The sequence below is a fragment of the Aquarana catesbeiana genome, linkage group LG07 (assembly GCF_042186555.1).
Source record: "Aquarana catesbeiana isolate 2022-GZ linkage group LG07, ASM4218655v1, whole genome shotgun sequence".
In the NCBI taxonomy this organism is placed as follows: domain Eukaryota; kingdom Metazoa; phylum Chordata; class Amphibia; order Anura; family Ranidae; genus Aquarana; species Aquarana catesbeiana.
In genome coordinates, this window is record NC_133330.1 from 191,931,162 (window position 1) to 191,947,354 (window position 16,193).

Sequence of the window (16,193 nt, forward strand, 5' to 3'; positions counted from 1 at the left end):
ACATCCTTAGTGCCGACACTGGTTCTCTTGCCCCAGGTGGGGGCTGAGTTCAAGCATGTTGAGCAGCCTCAGGTGGAGAGACGCAACGCCAATCTAGAAGAATCCAGTCCAGGGCCCATCCATTGGTGTCCACCCCTAACAGTGATATCGGATAATCTGCTGATGTCGCTTTCGGCGGCGGACACCGGTGAATGGGAACTGCACTGGATTCTGCATGGTGGTTCCTCGGATCTGCCTCTCTACACCTGAGGCTGCTCAACAGGCATGCACTCAGCCCTTGGCTGGGGCAGGAGAGCCTGTAGCGGGACTGCGGATTCCCTTAACCTTTCACAGTTAGGACAACCATGATCTTATCTTTGTGAGTGTGTTTTGTATATGTAGCCATGGTGTTAGGACTACTGACAAACAATCCGCCAAATCACCCCACTGCCAGACTTCATGCATCCTTTCCAGAGACAATGAACAGTCTTTTGCAAGCTTTGTTTTTGTAGTTTTATTGGGGGGGGGGGGTACAACTTGGATAGGGATTGGGCTATGGGATGCCCATAGAATTAATTATTGTCATCATATTTACAGATTTTAGTTACTTTGATCATAGTTAGAGCCTGAACGTTGAATGTGCATACTTGACTAAGTAAAAATCTTCTCCTGCAGCTCCCTGCAGATTATTGCTCCCTCTGCATCTCCATGCAGACAACTGTTCCTAAGAGTTCTCCATCCGTCACCGTGTGAGGGACAGAAACATCACTTTTGACCGTGTAAAAGTACCGGTCTTAGTTCTCTTCACCACTTGCCCAAACTTGCTTCCTCTTGCACACTTGGTTTCCTCCTGCACAACTTGTAATTACGTTTAAGGTATAACACATCCTCTTCTAATGGGTATGAAGAACTCACTCTGAATAAGCCCCTCTACTGACTCTGGTGACTCACTGCTACTAGGCCTGAGTCCTGCAGAACCTCTCCCCGGAGGCCTAGTAGGTTAAAGTCTATCTTCTAAGAAATGGACTACTGCTCCCAGCCAGTCCAACTTGCAAACCATGTGCCAGCCGGCCACACTGATTTGACACACATCCCCACAGTCTCTTCTCTGATCCAGGACTCTTCACCATCCATCGTGTGCATGATAAAGACTCTGCTAGTGACCGGGTAGAAGCAGAGTTCCCTTACAGAATCCCTGGCTGCTCCAGCCATCCACTGTGGTAACACTCACTGACCTTCCAGCCCTGAGTCCTTGATGAGGAACTTGTCCGGACCATGCATTCCGACAGCTTCTCCAGCCCCTCCAGGAGTTCCTTGCCACCGACCGTGTGGTGACAGAGACCTTGCCAATGACCGTGTAGAGGCAATGTTCCCTCACAGTTATCCCCAGGCCTCCTCCTGCGATCGCTACACCCCCCCTAGACGGGGGTGTGCTCCTGCAGCTGTCTAGCACTCCATTCCTCACGTCACCCAGTCGACTATTCCTACCCAGCAACATGTGACCTCAGCATATATAGGAGGCCCACCCCCTGCCAATGCCAGTTAGGGATTGGTCAGGGCTCCCACATGTGCTGCCTGCCACTCCAGCTCTAGGCCCAGCCTCCTCTTCCAGAACATTCTCCCTGGAAGCAGGGGAGGCGCCTCAGAACTGGAGCACAGGTGGTCACACCCACTGCTACTTTAACCACTCCCAGCCCCAAGATCAAAACAGACAGGCCTAGCTTGCAGCATAGGCCTGCCTAAATTTGCCTGTGCTGAGCAAACCTAGTAAAACAACCCTTACTAGCACATACTGTACCTTCTGGTAGAGGGTGCTACATTCACCCCCTACCTAAATCACAGCTGTCCTCAGCTGTGGAAAACTATTTACAAAAATACCTCCTGGTCCCAGGAGTAAAGGGCATCCAATAAAATTTGGTTGGAAGGGGAAAAGGGTAACAACTTGTAAGGGGAATTTTGTAAAAAAGTACAAAAATATAGTATATACACTCTGTTCATATATTTACATTGTACATTTTATACTCACATTTCAGCCTACAGGTCCCTGTAGCTATTTCAATACGAGTGGAGATAGAGCATTGCTCCCATGGGAGGAATACTCTGCCTACCACAGGTCTTCATCTGTAATCCCACGATGGAGATGGACAGCCGTCCCATCTCTTACGAGCCTAAGAGAAGGTCAAAACACACACACAGTCTAACTATATACTAACTATACACTGCACACTATTCACCAGATAGAGGGGGTTATCATCCTCTACTGGGTGAATAAAAACACATTTTTTTTTCAAATAGATCAGAAGTGGCATGTAATTTCCTGCTAGGACTGTCACTCCCTCAAAAGGAATCTAAGGGCTCCTTCACACGGATGTGTCCGTGTACGGAGCCTGCTCTGCTCAGCACGGAATCGCTCCGTCGATCCCCGCTGTGCAGGCAGATGACAGGTCCGTCGCTGCACACTGTGCAGCGACGGACCTGTCAGAGCGCCGCTCTCCCCTATGGGGGATCGGATGACGACGGACCGTAGAGTCCGTCGTCACCTGATCCGATCTGCAGACGGATGGAAAAGTAGGTTTTTCCTCCGTCACACTTTTTCGGATCGGAGCGGGTCGGATGTCAGCGGACATGCCACCGCTGACATCCGACGCTCCATAGACCTCAATGGAGTGTCCGTTCAGGTCCGCCTGAAAAACTGACAGGCGGACCTGAACGGATCGTCAGTGTGAAAAAGGCCTTAGAGACCTCCTGCAGAGTGTAGCCTAAACAGACACACCAAAATTCAAATAGAATAAATTGAAACCTTCTGGTTGCTCCTAGTTGGAGGGGCCCCTCCCGACTGTCAGGTAGCAGGAGGGTTTGACAGAGACAGTGCACCCTGGTGTCCATGATAATTGACCCTCCTATCAGGCACCCTGGGTTTCGGGCAAAAGCTGTCTCTGTGAAATAACAAAGTGTCATTGAGGAAAACCACCCAAGCCTTGCCCTCTGCAGTCTTGGTGGCCGGCTCCATGTGGACTGCACTACACAGCAGTCCTTCCTCACACATTGAACCGGGGATTCGGCAACCTCCTCCGAACATCCCCCCCCCTCTGACTGAGACTGAATAGCTCCTGGTAGGCTGACCTGCCTTTACAACCAGGACCCTGTCTGTGAATGGCACGTACCAAGCTCCATTCTTGTTTAATGTCCTGCACCGGGCTCAGACTTCACTCTCTGGCACCCGGAGCGGCTTGGGAACATGCAGAAAATCCCAAACCATATCATCCTTCCACTTCCCCTGTGAGCTATCAATGATGTTCATGGTCTGGGTTGGGATATAAGGATAGTCATAGCCCCACACCAAGGCAACCCTTCTTTGTACCTCCCGCTGGAACCTTGAGAGCCGGGGTAGCTCCTTAACTTTCCCTCTTCCAGGCAGGACACAGGCATCTGAGGCCTTAGTGGCCCATTTGATTAATAGAACAATAGTGTAGCGCTAATATAAACACAATCTGTACGTGTAAAAAAGATGTGTAAACAACAAAAATAGATGTGCATTAACACAGTAAACACAATAAGTACATGAGTCCAATGGTAAATGTAAACTCCGAAACAGATGCAGGGCAAAGTCCACAAAGATCTAAAAGGAGACTTCTTCCTGTGGAGGTAACACCAAACCAGCGGGGTAAATGAACAGGTTGTCTGTAGTTACTCTAAGCAACTCTTCGAAAGTAAGTAAATAAGTACTCTTACCAGCTGGGATGGACACACGTCTTACGACAGTGGGTCAACAAGGCTCAAGATCCTGAAGGGTCCGGATCAGGCGCTGTGCACGGGAGATGGTTGGATGGATCAGATGCAGGGTCCCCGACTCTCTGTCTAGAAACTCCACAGGTGCGGTGAAGTCAAAGTAGGTGTGACCACAAACAGCTCCTCATGAACTCCAGCGAAAATATATATAAAAAGAAAAGGGAAGGAGGGCTCCAGATGGTGCAGGTCAAACCAATAGGTTTATTGAGGTATGTCACATGTCACAAATGACAGATAAAAGGTGATCACAAAATACAAAAAAGGTAAATAAAAAGCAATGTGGGGTGCAGTAAATGTTTGCTTGATGAGGAACTTGTCTGGACCATACGTTCCGACATCTTCTCCTGCTCCTCTACTCCAGGAGTTCCCTGCCACCGACCGTGACAGAGACATTGCCAATGACCGCGTAGAGGCAATGTTCCCTCACAGTTCTCCCCAGGCCTCCTCCTGCGATCGCTACACCCCCCTCAGACAGAGGTGTGCTCCTGCGGCTGTCTAGCACTCCATTCCTCACGTCACCCAGTCGACTACTCCTCCCCAGCAGCATGTGACCTCAGCATATATAGGAGGCCCGCCCCCTGCCAATGCCAGTTAGGGATTGGTCAGGGCTCCCACATGTGCTGCCTGCCACTCCAGCTCTAGGCCCAGCCTCCTCTTCCAGAACATTCTCCCTGGAACCAGGGGAGGCGCCTCAGAACTGGAGCACAGGTGGCCACACCCACTGCTACTCTAACCACTCCCAGCCCCAAGATCAAAACAGACAGGCCTAGCTTGCAGCATAGGCCTGCCTAAATTTGCCTGTGCTGAACAAACCTAGTAAAACAACCCTTACTAGCACCTACCTTCTGGTAGAGGGTGCTACATATATTTTATAGTTTGATTCTATTGCACTGCTACTCTTTGTGTTTATCCTTTGCATGAATCTGGGTGCTCCCAATCCTCTCCAGGCAAGATGGATGCATTCTGTTTCTGGTTGGTATCAGGTTCAATACAGAATCTGGGCTTACTTCCAAACTGCATACATATGTGTTTGTAATGATTTAAAAGAGCTTGTGTGTGTTTTTTTCATTACCTTCTAAAAAGTATTATCATATCCTGGGGTTTTTATGCACACCTGCATATTTGCACACTGTAAGGAAACTTTTCATTCACTTTTCTTTGACTCAGCTGTCATATACATAGATTGATAGGCTAAATGGTAAATGAACATACCAACCAATTAGAATTCACATCACCAATGTCAGAATACTGGAAACAAAGTTGTTAGAACAGCTCATATAGCCATTCCCACTCCCATCAAATCTCAAGTTTTTGCTAGTGTCCTTGGATAATGGATAGCCTATCTACTGCAGATTTCTGGCATTGGTTTGTAGCAAGAGATATACAAATAAGCTGCCCCTGAATCCCTTTTACTCCACTGCGCCAAAGAAAAGTGCAAAGCTATATAAAAGATGTGTAAATGAATACAAAATGTGTGTACATACATAGTGTACAGTGAAAAAAGCTGCCACTTAAATAAAGAGGGAGTCCACCTGAAAAAAAATTATTAAAAGCCAGCAGCTACAAATACTGCAGCTGCTGACTTATAATAAACAAACACTTACCTGTCCAGGAGTCCAGCGATGTCGGCAGCCGAAGCCGAGCAATAGCTCGGCTCTCGGCTGCTGCCGCCGCCATTCTCGCTGAGGGAATAAGGAAGTGAAGCGTTGCGGCTTCACTTCCCGGTTCCCTACTGCGCATGCGCGATTCGCGCTGCGCGTCCTAAATGGTCCCCGCTATCTCCTGGGACCTATCTCCTGGTCCCTCGCTATCTCCTGGGACCTGTGTGTTTCCCAGGAGACAGCGGGGGGGGGGGGGGGTGCGGGAGGGGGTGTGGCTCCCGTGGGAGTCTATTCCCGGATGTGGGTGCAGATACCTGTCTAATACAGGTATCTGCACCCCCGCCCTGAAAGGTGCCAACTGTGGCACCGGAGGGGGAGAGGAATCAGATGAGCAGAAGTTCCACTTTTGGGTGGAACTCCGCTTTAAATAAAAACGTAAATTGATCAGAATCCCAAAACTATACCTCTCACATGTGTACATAGAGATAGTGGCGCTAATATAAATTGTGTAAAATAATGAGTCAGAGCAGCATGATGCCCTCTAATTATACATAAAAATAATAGTATCATGAAAAAAATTATTTTTATCATGAAAATTTTTTTTTTTAACATCCAGTGAAAAGTGTCACTATAGATAATAAATTACAAGAATTGAAAGATCAAGCTCAACAGTTGTTTTTCAATCTTCTTGTGTGATAAATCTTCTACTCTTCCACCACACCACCGTGATAGTGACACCACTCCCTCTGAAGAGCGAACTCACCAGATTGTATAGCCTCCCACTCTCGTTTTCGGCAAAATAGCAATTGAACCACACCTGGGTTGCATGTGATGAACCGTGACTCCAATCAAGCCAGCTCCATATGTGAAAAAATGAATAAAGTGCTCCACATAGCCTGATACCATTTTGACAGATTTATTAAAATCACTCCAAACACACTTCAATGGTTACACTCACTTTTAAACTGAAATGGGGCGTACACACGTTCGGACTTTTCGGCTACAAAAGTCCGACGGACTAATTTTCCGATGGAAAATGTCCGATTGGAGCATGTTGTCGGAAATTCCGACCGTGTGTGGGCTCCATCGGACATTTTCCATCGGATTTTCCGACACACAAAGTTTGAGAGCAGGATATAAAATTTTCCAACAACAAAATCCGTTGTCGGAAATTCCGATCGTGTGTACACAAATCCGACGGACAAAGTGCCACGCATGCTCAGAATAAATAAAGAGATGAAAGCTATTGGCCACTGCCCCGTTTATAGTCCCGACGTACGTGTTTTACGTCACCGCGTTCAGAATGATCGGATTTTCCGACAACTTTGTGTGATCGTGTGTATGCAAGACAAGTTTGAGCCAACATCCGTCGGAAAAAATCCTAGGATTTTGTTGTCGGAATGTTCGAACAAAGTCCGACCATGTGTACGGGGCATAAGTCCGGCGGACAATCCGATCGTGTGTGGGCTTCCCCGGACTTTCAGCGGACTTTTCCAGCCGCAAATCTGACGGACTTTAGATTTGGAACATGCTTCAAATCTTTACGCCGTAACTTCGCCGGACCCCGAAATCCGGTCCTCTGTATGCTAGTTTGGCGGACAAAAAAATGACGCATGCTCAGAAGCAAAAACTAAACGGAAGCACTCGGTCTAGTAAAACTAGTGTTCATATTGTAGGTAGCACATTCCTCACGCTGCAAATTCTGTGATCGTTGAATGCAGCGCATTTAATGTCTTCTTTAAAATAATGCTATAATAACGAAGATGTTTTGCTGTTCCTATTCACACAGAGTTCTCCCAAACTGATTTCTGGATTTTTTTTCTCTTTGATCTCATGAATGATATAGTATTTTTTTTTAAAAGCCATATCTCCATACTTAATACTAATTTTTACACTTTTTATTTTTGGGGGAGTCATCTTTTATTGTATATTTTATCCTGTTTTTTTTTTTTATGATTCTTGTCGAAATTATTTTAGCTTTATCTAATTTTTTATTTTTTGTGTGTGTTTGTAAAGTTACCACAAAGAACCATTTTTATTTTAATTTTTGTAGTTCTTAAATTGAACACAAATACATATTCGTTTTATTTATTTTTTGTTTTAATTTTGTTTGTTTTAAGTTACCACAAAGAACCATTTATTTTTGTATTTTGATTTTTTCTTTGTATATCAAGTTAACACAAAAGAACCTTTTTTGGTTATGTATATATATTTTTTTAGTTTTTTAAGTTACCACTAGAACATTATATTTTTTTTGGGTGTTTTTGCAACCTCAAGGAGATTGTTGTCCCTTGTTAATTTGACATTGTCTCTAAATCAATGATGTTAATTAAAACACATAAAGTCTTTTCATAAACTAAAATATCCATTTATTTATGGTAAAAAGAAAATAAAGAAGAAGTCAACGCTGGAAAAAGTCTGTGGACAAGAAAATTGGGATCTTGAGGAGTCCATATAAGAGGGAGCACAATCTGGTCCAGGAATCCTAGAGATCAACAGCATCAGCAGATGATATAGATGTCCCCAGACTGTGGTACTGCAACAGCCTGCGTCTTCTGTCAGACCAGACTGAACCCAGGCCATCACTTTCTTCTCTTCCCTGCAGCCTTCCCTCCACGCTGCCCTGCACCCTTCCCTGCACCCTTCCCTGCAGCCTTCCTTGGAGGCTGTGGCTCTGGTGGTTGAGTTGTGGCAGGAGGAGAAGGAGGAGGAGGGGGGGCTGCCTCATGTATTTGTGTGTTGGCAGTTAGCTTGCCGTTCAGCCCCTTGTGTATCATTTCTGAAAAAAGTTTTTCACAAATGAGGCGGTGGCCCCACTCCATTTGAAGCAGCCTGCTGGCTAAATACCCATAGGCCTCTTCAGCTTCGGATGGGCTCTTCAAAAAATTGGTGGCCTCTCGCATGAGGCGCAGGGATGCCTTCCTGGCCCTTTTTGTAGGAAGGCAGAGGGGAGCCACTTGGGATTGGGTCAGGCTCCTACTGGGCCCAGCCACCTCCTGCCTGACACTGGGTCCGGCCTCCTCCAGGATGACACTGGGTCCTGCCTCCTCCAGGATGACACTGGGTCCTGCCTCCTCCTGGATGACACTGGGTCTGGCCTCCTCCTGGCTGTCCCTGGGTCCGGCCTCCTCCTGCCTGCAACTTTACCCACTTTCCTCCTGGCTGACCTCATCCTGTATATAAAAAAGGGACAGAGTTTTAGTTGTTTGTTTTTGGTTCATCAATGACACACAATTTGCTTCTCATGACTTGCAACTTCAATGTTAATACATCTATTAATAAAAGAGTCTAGAAATCAGACACCAAAATTTTTTAAAGCTGGTGACAAACATATTTGGCCACTACTGTCACTTAATATGTATACATAATTTTGTGGCTAAAATTCTTTTAATCAATTATAACATCCAGTTAACATCATTAATATTAGGACAGTAAATATTTGAGAAATTAATTTACCTGACTCCAGATGGTCACATCCGGTTCTTCCAGAATTGAAGACCCAGCTTGGTCCTCATCAGCCTCTGCTGGGGTGGAGGGAAGGGTGCATGGAAGAGTGCATGGTAGGGTGGAGGGAAGGATGGAGGGAAGGGTGGAAAGTGAGGCCCTGGCTTCAGTCTGGTCATCAAGAAAATGTAGTTTATTGTAGTACCACAGCCTGGGTACATATACATCATCTGCTGATGCTCCTGATCTCAGGGAATTCTGGATCTTGTTATGCTCCCTCTTATACATGTTCCTCAAGATCCCAATTTTCGATAACAACATCTCCATCGTTGCTTCTGGGATGTACGGCTGTACAAATGTCAGAACAGGGGCAGATCCAGAGTGTAGTCTCGGGAGGGGCACTGGCAGAAAAAAAGGTGTTGCTTACAGAACTGTTGGTTTACTTGGAATGTGCCATGTCCTATGTGTCTAATGTGGAATGTGGAATCCCAACAGCAGGAAATAATTGTATTATTACAGAGAAGTTTACATCCTCTTGTGTATCTATGTCTGATAGTACACCTATATTATGATCAAACAATCGTCCAATTGAAATCGATGCATGATATCTTATTTTCCTGACAGATTATATGTCTATTGTCTTGTGGCTTTGTTATTTTAGCTTTCTGCTGCGAATAGATTGGAAAAATCCTTGACAGAATGTACCACTTTCCTTATTTACTAATATGATTTCTAATAATATGAATAATATTAGTAATGATATTACTAGTAATATTACTAACTTAACTAGATGTGTTATACTATAGATCTCATTCTAAAGGACATACTGCACCCACATAAAACAGGTAGGAGTGTCAAAAGCCTGGTCTGCTGGTACTTGTAGTTCCACACCAGTGGACCACAAGCTACCTGGTACTTGTTAGGTCTGTCCAGTGTAGAAGATTGCAGCAGAGGTCAAAGACTTTGACCAACAGAAATTTTGATTTCTACTGAATTTCGGTTTATGATCGCCTTCCTGCTGCAGCCTTTCAGGAATCAAAATTCACTTGCATGTCTTCCAGTTTATGTGTGCACAGATGTCAGTCAAAGTGTGCCATGTCCTGGACTAAGGCAATCTAAAAGGTGTGACGTGTAAGTTTATGGGCTCACTTCTGCTTCCTGTGTTCATATTTGTGAATGAGGTGTACATGTGGATGATGGCAATCTATGATGCCAAACCCAGTATGCCCAGTGATCAGACTGCTGATCAGAAATGAAGACAACATAGGAAAGGTGATGTAATTCATTTGCAGAAATGCGAGTTAATGTGTGCCATGTCCTGGACTAGGACAAGCTAAAAGGTGTAAAGTTTAAGCTTAATAAGCAGATTTTTTTTGCATGCGATCATTGCTGGGGTTATAGTCGCTAGCAGTGATCATTGTGGTCTGCCGACCGGAAAGGCTCCCCTCTGGCAGAACATGATAACGCTGCGTGAGTAATTCCCTTATCAACACTAACTGTGTCAATGGGGGAATCAAGCAATTTTCTTTCCTTCCACCTGTTGTGGAGTGAAAGAAAACTGTATAATCTATGGCTTGCTTTAGTGTACAGTTCTCACCTAGCCTCTAAAACCCATATGTGTAATTCAATACTGGAGGATTATGGGAAATGTAATATCTGATAACTTCTATTTTGTGCAAAAGCCTGATTACACATGAAGTTGTTAGATTCCAACAGGCCAGCTATGATAAAAAATTACAGTGTTATTAATATTTGAGTATTTTCCATTGGTAATGGTTCTGCTAGGCATAAAGTGTCCATGTTTGGTGTAAAGGGATAGCTGAACAACACTTACAACCATTACACTTACATTACAGATCTGTAATTCATTTCAATGCTGTTTGTATATGTTAAGGGAAAAGTGGCATGCATAGTACATACAATCCTCTCACCTCTCTACAGCCATGGAAGTTCCCTTCCCTCACTCACTCACGCCACGCTGGAGCTGTCCCTCAAGAAGATAGAGGGAGGAAGTGGGTGGAGCCAACATTCACACACTAGTCGTGGAGGAGGAAGAAGTTAAATCCTCCTCCGCTCGCTCCACTCTGAAAGCTGGGACCTCCCTCTCCTCCTCCTTGGCTCAGACATGACATCACTGGTTGCTACACGCCAGGTGGGCAGGCGTTAGCAACCAGTGAGAGTCCAGGGCAGCAGCGTGGCCGTGCAACAACACCGGCGCTGCTGCTGATTCTAAACAGTGAGAGAGACACGCAGAAGTCAGTAATATTTCTCGGGGGAAGCAATTGCCCCGTTGCCCCCCCCCCCTGGATACGCCCCTGTGTCAGAAGTCTCTCCAGTGTTGACTTCCTTACATGTTTCAGATAATATTGAGGGTGTTTGACCTCCCACAGATTCCTCATCTCTCTGTATTGATCGATAAAAGCCGTCAGAAATTCAGGCTCCTTAAATTTAGCATTCATGATTTCTGTAAAAGATAAAGACACAAGACAAAAAACACTTATGTTTCTGCTAAACCCTCATCATCTTATCCCAACATAGGCCTCATCAATCTGTCAAGCCATATAGGCTGCTTGCTAAAAAGTTTTTACAAAATTTGAAAATGTAAAATTACCTTAGTTTTCTAGCGTCCCGGTCCACTATCAACTACGCACAGAACATACGTACGACACAATACGTAAGAACGTTTATACACTGCGCATGTGTCAAACTCTGCCTGCTTTGCCCGCCCCTGACGTTCTTTTTCTTTACGCATATTTTCAGCCCCTTGTCTTTACGCACAGAACGTACGTACGACACATGCGTAATACCTCTCTTTATACACTGCGCATGTGTGAAACTCCGCCTGCGTCGGCCGCCCCTGAGGTTCTAGTTTAACAAATAATCTCCGCTCCTGGCCTTACGCACAGAACGTACGTACAACACATGCGTAATACCTCTCTTTATACACTGCGCATGTGTAAAACTCCGCCTGCGTCGCCCGCCCCTGACGTTCTAGTTTAACAAAGATTCTCCACCCATTCTTTGTACGGTGCGTAGTGGGATGAACAATGGCGGAGACACATCAGGTGTGTACTACCTCAGGTAGCGATGAAAGCCCGGAGGCCGGAACGTCCAGATCTGGGAAGCAGAGATTTAAGGCCTCCAATATGTCCTTTAAAGAGATGGTGGAAATGGTGGCAATTCTGAGAAAAAATGACTATGATGGGAAGTATGGACCGTACGCCCGGCCTAATTTTAGAAAAGCAAAAATAATGGCAAAGGTGGTGAAGACATTACATCTTTCTTTTGGGGTACAGCGCTCCAAAGATCAGATTAGGAAAAGATGGTCCGACCTCAAACTCCGGGAACCGGATCAGTACAGACGGATCCGTAAAGTGCTTAAAAAAAGTAAGTACTTGTCGTGTGTTCATATTCTGTTTATTACCTTGTATACTGCTCCATGTGCTTTTCTTTAATGTACGAGTTTCTATCATTTGAAACGATCTTAATAAACCTCGTTACATATATACAGACCTGCATCTTTTATTAATGTATCTATCTATATTTTAAATCTCTCTCTCTCTCTCTCTCTCTCTCTCTCTCTCTATATATATATATATATATATATTGTACAATTTGTACACCACTTCACTACAATGTTTTAAGATTACTATGTACTAAAATATCTGTGTGGTAAGTATATTTTTGGATTCATTCACATAGGGGAGAAAAGACAAGATGAACCCAGTCAACCCCAACCGCAACAACAACAAAATTGGGAAATCAGCCCAAGCCCCACTGAGGATGTGGAGGAAGGAGAGGTGGGCGACATGGGCACCCCACCAGGTGAGTGTCTAAAACACCAGCTTATGGTAATCTATGTATGGCTGCATATTTTTTAAATAAAATTTTATACTCTATTTTAGGTGATCTGGTTGTGCTTGAATCAAGCAACAGCGCCACCCCCGAGGATGTTTCAGAAGTATGCGACATGAGCACCCCACCAGGTCAGTGTCTGAGACACCAGCTTATGGTAAGGTAATCTATGTATGGATGCATATTTCTAAACACATCTTTTTTTTCATTCAGTTTTAGGTCTGGGTGAACATTTTACCACAGACAGTGCCCAACGACTAATTGGTCAGATAATGGCCTGGAATGGGGAGATTGATTTAATGCGGAATCGGCTGGATCGTATTCAGCAGGAAATGAAGAACATGATCGATGTTTTGGGGAGAATCTAAATGCCCTTTTTCTACCAAACAAAAATCGATCATGTTCTTCATTTTCTTGTTTGCTGACCCCATTCTGGTCCTTCTCTTATCTCTTATCTAAATTTTATGCCTGTTTTCCAAAAAAAAAAAAAAAAAATAAAAAAAAAAAAAAAAAATAGAGGCCTGTTTTTTTTAAAAAAAAATTAAAAATAGAGGCCTGTTTGTTAAAAAAAAAAAACAAAACTAAAATTTTGTAAAAAAAAAAAAAAAAAGACCTAATTCTATTGTAACTAATTTATAAATATAGATATATTTTGGACTATAAAAAATTTGCAATAACGCATAAGTGAATGTACACAGAATAATAAAAAATCTGTGTAGTAAGTAACAAAATGTGTGGTTTCTTCTTTCAATGCTCAGTATCAGTTTGTTTAAAGTTAAAATAGTTGCTTACAGTGACAATGGTGCTTATTTAATAAATGAAAATACACTTGGCACTACAAGTGCTCTACGATAACCTAGGAGAAACCCAAAAAGAAAGGCAAGCAATAAATATAATTCAAGATTTGATCCAGATTTTTTATTTTGACAAATTAAATATTCTGGGGCATTGCAATGGCCCCCCTACCCATAAAATAATCTACATATTGATCACGAACTTGACGGGCACTTTGGGGGGCCAAGCCAGTACGGACAGTATCCAGGCCCGTCAGATTGTCACTAATATTAAGTCCAGCCTCAGGCCCAACTGGCAAAATATAATTTGGGGAATGTTTGTTCAAAAAGTTGTGCAGGATGCAGCACGCTAAAATGATGTAATTAAGTTTGTGTTCCGCAAGGTTTATCGATGTCTGAAACAGGTGGAACCGGCTGGCCAGAATCCCAAAAGCATTCTCAAAAACTCGTCTCGCTCTGGCCAGCCGGAAATTAAAAACCCTCCTCTCCGGGGTGAGGGTCCTTTGGGGGAATGGCCTCATGAGGTGCTTGCTCAGAGTGAAGGCTTCATCTGCTATGAAGACAAAGGGGAGTCCTTCCACGTTATCCGCATCAGGTGGCAATCCCAGGCCACCACTCTGGAGACGCTGGTAGAACTCCATCTGGGCAAATACTCCTCCATCCGACATCCCGCCATTCTTCCCCACGTCCACATACATAAAGTCATATTGTGCCGACACCACCGCCATTAAGACAATACTATGGAAACCCTTATAATTAAAATAGTATGACCCCGAATGGGGTGGTGGCACGATGTGGACATGTTTCCCATCTATAGCCCCTCCACAGTTGGGAAAGTCCCAACGGGTGGCAAAATGGGATGCCACAGTCTGCCATTCCTGTGGCGTTGAAGGAAACTGGGGAATCAAACAAGAAACCAAAAATCAGTAATTTTGCAAAGAACATTGCAAGAACATTACACTTATTAAAACAATATTGCCCAGCATCAGTATAACATTAACAAATAGAAATCTTCTTGAATAAATAATATGGAAAGGCACACTTATCAGATTGCTCACCACTTCTGATGGCACATTGTTACATTTTAGGGGGTGGTGAAATTATAAAATAGGTTTAAGGACACGCAGGGTTTGATTGACTAAAGGCTACAAGACTGTGCAGTTGGAAAAGTGCAGTTGTTGCACTCTGCAAGTGCAGTTGCTCCACAGCTTAGTAAATGAGGTAAGGTAAAAAGGCTTCATGTTGCAAGGAGTACCCAATCACATGCAAGGGCAATTAATCCCTAAACTTTGTGGCTTGCACATGATTGGATGATGGAAATCAGCAGAGCTTCTGCTCATTTAATAAAGCCCTGGATCAAATGCACTTGCAGAGTGCAAATGCATTTTGCAAAGTGCAACATATATTTGCTTTTTTAAAATCAACACCTCAGAACATTAGAGCAAATTATTGGGGGGGGGGTTGGAAATTGAGTTAATGACACACACACTATTTGGATGGAGTTTAGGGGGGAGGGGATTGGAAATTGAGTTAATGACACACACACTATTTGGATGGAGTTTAGGGGAAAAAAACTACAATGCAGCTGACAAGACACATTCAAAGTGAGTAGACTAGGTGGATATGGTGGGGAGGTTAGTGAAGGCAAATATACATGCAGGACAAAAAAAAACAGAAAAAAAAACAGCATGCATGAGGACAAAAGGGGACATTCACACTATATTGCAATGATGGTAAGTAGTGTTTGAGTTAATAAATACATTACATTATCAAACATTAAATAAAATAACATGTGATGCTAATAAAGGATAAAAATCTTACCTTAATATACTCCTTCTGCAGGACCTGAATGATGGCAGAACAGGTCTCTGGGATAATGATCCCCAGAGCCTGGGGGGAGATGCCTGTCGAGAACTTGAGGTCCTGCAGGCTTCTCCCTGTCGCCAAGTACCGCAACGTGGCGAATAGCCTCAGCTCCGGAGTGATGGCTTGCCTCATACAGGTATCCTGCCTGCTGATATAAGGGGTGAGCAAAGCCACCAAACGGTCAAAAACGGGGTCCGTCATCCGGAGAAAGTTCCTGAAATCCTCAGGATTATTCTCCCAGATCTCACGGAGCAAAGGCATGTGACAGAACTGGTCACGCTGGAGCAACCAATTCTTCGTCCATAAACTCCTCCTGGCCCTGTTCATGGACTGGTCTTGGGCTGAAGAATGAACTACAGCACCAAGCACATACAATGCACAAGCTCGACGACGAGTACGTACAGGTAACATGGCTTCAAAACGGTCCGCTGGTCAGAACGCACTTAACAGAACGCACTGAAGAACAGCAAGGCCTGTGAAGAGCGACCTGAAAATTAGCAACGAGCGGACAATAAAACAAAGATTGCTCAATGCCAACTGACCAAACGCACTGAAAAGCAGATACAAACCTCACAAGCACAGACTGAACAACAGTTAAAACGAACTGAAAAATACGAGTCTCACAAGCGCGAATCGTCTCTCACCAAACTTCTACTAACACGAGATAAACACGAGATTAGCAGAAGTAGCCCAAAGGGTGTCGTACGGGCTACTGAACTTCCGTTTTATAGTCTCGTCGGACTTGGTGTACGTCACCGCGTGCTAGGCTGTTGGACTTTTGTGTGATCATATGTAGGCAAGTCCGTTCGTTAGAAAGTCCGCCGCAAGTCCGCCAAAAGTCCGTCGAAAGTCTGTCGGACGGGCC